Here is a 6,460-nt window from a genome sequence, read left to right as displayed (position 1 = left end):
ATCTCTATCCCTGCCATTGGAGCAAACAACTTTGAGCTTAAGCCTCAATTAGTTTCTCTAATGCAACAGAATTGCAAGTTCCATGGACTTCCATTGGAAGATCCTCATCAGTTTTTAGCTGAATTCTTGCAAATCTGTGACACTGTTAAGACTAATGGGGTTGACCCTGAGGTCTACAGACTTATGCTATTCCCTTTTGCTGTAAGAGACAGAGCTAGGATATGGTTGGACTCTCAACCTAAAGAAAGCCTGGACTCTTGGGAAAAGCTAGTCAATGCCTTCTTGGCAAAGTTCTTTCCACCTCAAAAATTGAGTAAGCTTAGAGTGGAAGTCCAAACCTTCAGACAGAAGGATGGTGAATCCCTCTATGAAGCTTGGGAAAGCTACAAACAATTAATCAGAAAATGTCCTTCTGACATGCTTTCTGAATGGAGCATCATAGGTATTTTCTATGATGGTCTCTCTGAACTATCCAAGATGTCTTTGGATAGCTCTGCTGGAGGATCTCTTCATCTGAAGAAGACGCCTGCAGAAGCTCAAGAACTAATTGAAATGGTTGCAAATAACCAATTCATGTACCCTTCTGAAAGAAATCCTGTGAACAATGGGACTAGTCAGAAGAAAGGAGTTCTTGAGATTGACACTCTGAATGCCATATTGGCTCAGAACAAAATATTGACTCAACAAGTCAATATGATTTCTCAAAGTCTGTCTGGAATGCAAAATGCACCAAGCAGTACTAAGGAAGCTTCATCTGAGGAAGAAGCTTATGACCCTGAGAACCCTTCAATGGAAGAGGTGAATTACATGGGAGAACCCTATGGAAACACCTACAATCCTTCATGGAGGAATCATCCAAATCGCTCATGGAAGGATCAACAGAGACCTCAACAAGGTTTCAATAACAATAATGGTGGAAGAAATAGGTTTAGCAGTAGCAAACCTTTTCCATCATCTTCTCAGCAACAGACAGAGAGCTCTAAGCAGAATACCTCTGACTTAGCAACCATGGTCTCTGATCTAATCAAAACCACTCAAAGTTTCATGACTGAAACAAGGTCCTCCATTAGAAACTTGGAAGGACAAGTGGGTCAGCTGAGCAAGAAAATTACTGATCTCCCTCCAAGTACTCTTCCAAGCAATACAGAAGAAAATTCAAAAGGAGAGTGCAAGGCCATCAACATGGCCGAATTTGGAGAGGAAAGAGAAGAAGTGAACGCCACTGAGGAACACCTCAATGGGCGTGCACTGACCTCCAATGAGTTCCCCAATGAGGAACCATGGGAATCTGAGGCTCAAAATGAGACCATAGAGATTCCATTGGACTCACTTCTGCCATTCATGAGCTCTGATGAGTATTCTTCCTCTGAAGAGGATGAGTATGTCACTGAAGAGTAAGTTGCTAAATACCTTGGAGCAATCATGAAGCTAAATGACAAGTTATTTGGAAATGAGACTTGGGAGGATGAACCCCCTTTGCTCACCAAAGAACTGAATGACTTGTCTAGGCAGAAACTGCCTCAAAAGAGACAGGACCCTGGAAAGTTTTCAATACCTTGTACCATAGGCACCATGACCTTCAAGAAGGCCTTGTGTGACTTAGGGTCAAGTGTAAACCTCATGCCTCTCTCTGTAATGGAGAAGTTAGGGATCTTTGAGGTGCAAGCTGCAAAAATCTCACTAGAGATGGCAGACAACTCAAGAAAACAAGCCTATGGACTTGTAGAGGATGTTCTGGTTAAGGTTGAAGACCATTACATCCCTACTGATTTCATAGTCCTAGAGACTGGGAAGTGCATGGATGAATCTATCATCCTTGGCAGACCCTTCCTAGCCACAGCAAAGGCTGTGATTGATGTTGATGGAGGTAAACTGATCATTCAAGTGAATGAAGAATCCCTTGTGTTTAAGGCTCAAGGATATCCCTCTGTCACCATGGAGAGGAAGCATGAAGAGCTTCTCTCAAATCAGAGTCAAACAGAGCCCCCACAGTCAAACTCTAAGTTTGGTGTTGGGAGGCCACAACCAAACTCTAAGTTTGGTGTTGAACCCCCACATTCAAACTCTAAGTTTGGTGTTGAGAGGTTCCAACATAGCTCTGAGTATCTGTGAGGCTCCATGAGAGTCCTCTGTCAAGCTAATGACATTAAAGAAGCGCTTGTTGGGAGGCAACCCAATGTTTTATAATTAACTATTTTCTTTTGTTATTTTATGTCTTTTGTAGGTTGATGATCATAAGAAGTCACAAAATCCATGAAAAAAGCAAAAACAGAATGAAAAACAGGAAGAAAAACAGCACACCCTGGAGGACGCACCTACTGGCGTTTAAACGCCAGTAAGGTTAGCTGTTGGGCGTTTAACGCCCAGTCTGGCACCATTCTGGGCGTTTAACGCCAGAAAGGGGCACCAGACTGGCGTTAAACGCCAGAAAGGGGCAAGAAGCTGGCGTTAAACACCAGAAATGGGCACCAGCCCGGCGTTTAACGCCAGAATTGGCTCAAAACGTGTTTTTGAATGCCATTTGGTGCAGGGATGACTTTTCCTTGACACCTAAGGATCTGTGGACCCCACAGGATCCCCACCAACCCCACCACCCTCTCTCTTCTTCACCCATTCACCAATCACCTCAACACCTCTCTCCCAAAAACCCCCCCACCTATCAAATCCCACTATCATCTTCACTCCTTCATTTTCACACACCCTAAACACTACTTTTTCCCCTTTTGGCCGAACCACAAAGCCATCTCCCTCTCCTCCATTTCTTCTTCTTCTACTCTCTTCTTTCTTCTTTTGCTCGAGGACGAGCAAACTTTTTAAGTTTGGTGTGGTAAAAGCGTTGCTTTTCGTTTTTCCATAACCATTTATGGCATCCAAGGCCGGAGAAACCTCTAGAAAGAGGAAAGGGAAGGCAAAAGCTTTCACCTCCGAGTCATGGGAGATGGAAGGATTCATCTCAAGGGTGCATCAAGACCACTTCTATGAAGTTGTGGCCTTGAAGAAGGGTCAACTTTGATCAAAGGTTGGACCAAGTCCTCATAGACATTTGTGAAGAGGGCGTTCAATAAAAGAGAGATTCAAGAGGGAAGCCGGTTCAACTGAGAAGGCATGACCTCAAGCCCATCACTAAGAAAAGGATGAGACCCCACTCATCATGAAATCCCTGAGATGCCTCAAGGGATGCACTTTCCTCCACAAAACTATTGGGAGCAAATCAACACCTCCCTAGGAGAATTGAGTTCCAACATGGGACAACTAAGGGTGGAGCACCAAGAACATTCCATCCTCCTCCATGAAATTAGAGAAGATCAAAGAATCATGAGAGAGGAGCAACAAAGACAAGGAAGAGACATTGAGGAGCTCAAGCACTCCATAGGATCTTCAAGAAGAAGAACAAGCCGCCATCACTAAGGTGGACCCGTTCTTTAATCTCCCTGTTCTTTATTTTCTTGTTTTTCGAAATTTTCATGCTTATGTTTGTCCATGTTTGTGTCTTGTGATCATTAGTGTCTTAGTGTCTATGCCTTAAAGTTATGAATGTCCTATGAATCCATCACCTTTCTTAAATGAAAACTGTTTTTATCACAAAAGAACAAGAAGTACAGGATTTCAAATTCATCTTTAAAACTAGCTTAATTAGTTTGATGTGGTGACAATACTTTTTGTTTTCTGAATGTATGCTTGAACAGTGCATATGTCTTTTGAATTTGTTGTTCATGAATGTTAAAATTGTTGGCTCTTGAAAGAATGAGGAAAAAGGAGACATGTTACTGAGGATCTGAAAAATCATAAAAATGATTCTTGAAGCAAGAAAAAGCAGTGAATACAAAAAAAAAGAAAAAAGGGGGAGAAAAAGAAAAAGAAAGAAATAAAGTTGTGATCCAAGGCAAAACGAGTGTGCTTAAGAACCCTGGACACCTCTAATTGGGGACTCTAGCAAAGCTGAGTCACAATCTAAAAAGGTTCACCCAATTATGTGTCTGTGGCATGTATGTATCCGGTGGTAATACTGGAAGACAGAGTGCTTTGGGCCACGGCCAAGACTCAATAAGTAGCTGTGTTCAAGAATCATCATACTTAACTAGGAGAATCAATAACACTATCTGGATTCTGAGTTCCTAAAGAAGCCAATCATTCTGAATTTCAAAGGATAAAGTGAGATGCCAAAACTGTTCGGAGGCAAAAAGCTACTAGTCCCGCTCATCTAATTTGGAGCTATGTTTCATTGATAATTTGGAGTCTATAGTATATTCTCTTCTTTTTATCTTATTTGATTTTCAGTTGCTTGGGGACAAGCAACAATTTAAGTTTGGTGTTGTGATGAGCGGATAATTTGTACCTTTTTTGGCATTGTTTTTAGTATGTTTTTGGTAGTTTTAGTTGAGTTCTTAGTATATTTTTATTAGTTTTTACTTAAAATTCACTTTTCTGGACTTTACTATGAGTTTGTGTGTTTTTCTGTGATTTCAGGTATTTTCTGGCTGAAATTGAGGGACCTGAGCAAAAATCTGATTGAGAGACTGAAAAGGACTGCAGATGCTGTTAGATTCTGACCTCCCTGCATTCGAAGTGGATTTTCTGGAGCTACAGAAGCCCAATTGGCGCGCTCTCAACGGCATTGGAAAGTAGACATCCTGGGCTTTCCAGCAATATATGATAGTCCATACTTTGCCCAAGATTTGATGGCCCAAACCGGCGTTCAAAGTCACCCTCAGAAATTCCAGCGTTAAACGCCGGAACTGGCACCTAAATGGGAGTTAAACGCCCAAACTGGCATAAAAGCTGGTGTTTAACTCCAAGAAGAGTCTCTACACGAAAATGCTCCATTGCTCAGCCCAAGCACACACCAAGTGGGCCCGGAAGTGGATTTTTATGTCATTTACTCATTTCTGTAAACCTTAGGCTACTAGTTTTCTATAAGTAGGACCTTTTACTATTGTATTTTCATCTTGGTTCTTCTGGTTCCCCCACTGGGGCCGAAACCAATGATCACTTTTGTTCTTATGTATTTTCAACGGTGGAGTTTCTACACACCATAGATTAAGGTGTGGAGCTATGCTGTACCTCGAGTATTAATGCAATTACTATTGTTCTTCCATTCAATTCCGCTTGTTCTTGTTCTAAGATATCACTTGTTCTTCAACTTGATGAATGTGATGATCCGTGACACTCATCATCATTCTCACCTATGAACAAGGTGACTGACAACCACCTCTGTTCTACCTTCGATTGGGTGAATATCTCTTGGATTCTTTAATCGGAATCTTCGTGGTATAGGCTGGAACTGATGGCGGCATTCAAGAGAATCCGGAAGGTCTAAACCTTGTCTGTGGTATTCTGAGTATGATTCAATGATTGAATGACTGTGACGTGCTTCAAACTCCTGAGGGCGGGGCGTTAGTGACAGACGCAAAAGAATCACTGGATTCTATTCCGGCCTGATTGAGAACCGACAGATGAATTCCGCTATGCTGTGACAGAGTATATGCAATCGCTTTCACTGAGAGGATGGGAGGTAGCCATTGACAACGGTGAAACCCTACACAAGCTTGCCATGGAAAGGAGTAAGAAGGATTGGATGAAGACAGTAGGAAAGCAGAGAGACGGAAGGGAAGGCATCTTCATGCGCTTATCTGAAGTTCCTACCAATGAATTACATAAGTATCTCTATCTTTATCTTTTATGTTATTTTCGTTCATCACCATATCCATTTGAGTCTGCCTGACTAAGATTTACAAGGTGACCATAGCTTGCTTCATACCAACAATCTCCGTGGGATCGACCCTTACTCGCGTAAGGTATTACTTGGACGACCCAGTGCACTTGCTGGTTAGTTGTGTGAAGTTGTAGTGATCACAATTTCGCGCACCACTAAGTCCCCAAACATCAATTCTAAGTTTGGTATTGGGCAGCCATTAACAAGCACTGAGAACAAAGGTACTAGGAAGAAAGTACCTAAAGGCTGGAGGGACAAGAAAGTCCCCACTGAAAGCCTCTCACCTGGCATGAGAGTTGTCTTCACTAAGAAACCAGTCATACCACATACAGTGAGTCATATCCTGTCTCTAGAGCATATGGAGCTCATTCATGAGAAGACAGGTAGCAAGTTCACTATAAGGGGCAAAATTTTGAGCCCATACTCACCTCGGTAAGGAGCTAACCGTCAAACTAATGACGTTAAAGAAGTGCTTGTTGGGAGGAAACCCAACCCTAATTAATTATTTCTATTTCCTTAATTTTGTTTTTCTTTAAGATTTTTCTTTAGGTTCATTATCATGTGCAACAGTCAGAACAGAGACAAAAATGTTCAGCAATGAAAACAGAACATTCTGGATGGAGTGTTGCTGGCGTTGAACGCCAACCAGGGAGCAGATCCTGGGCATTCAAACGCCAAAGCAGAGGGCAGGGACTATGAATTCCCTAGCCTCTCAGGACCAGCGGGTCCCATAGCATATTTACCTAC

General features: G+C 42.2%; 1 non-coding gene across 1 annotated transcript; it reads right to left on the bottom strand.

The window, feature by feature from the left end:
* Positions 1-315: 315 nt before the first annotated feature.
* On the bottom strand, positions 316-423 carry LOC112793432 (small nucleolar RNA R71). The gene has a single exon (XR_003198123.1). It is a non-coding gene; the product is annotated as a small nucleolar RNA R71 (small nucleolar RNA).
* Between the last annotated feature and the right edge of the window lie 6,037 nt (positions 424-6,460).

This window comes from Arachis hypogaea, chromosome 3 (genome assembly GCF_003086295.3).
Source record: "Arachis hypogaea cultivar Tifrunner chromosome 3, arahy.Tifrunner.gnm2.J5K5, whole genome shotgun sequence".
NCBI classification, from domain to species: Eukaryota; Viridiplantae; Streptophyta; class Magnoliopsida; order Fabales; family Fabaceae; genus Arachis; species Arachis hypogaea.
This window is presented reverse-complemented; position numbering and strand designations above follow the sequence as displayed.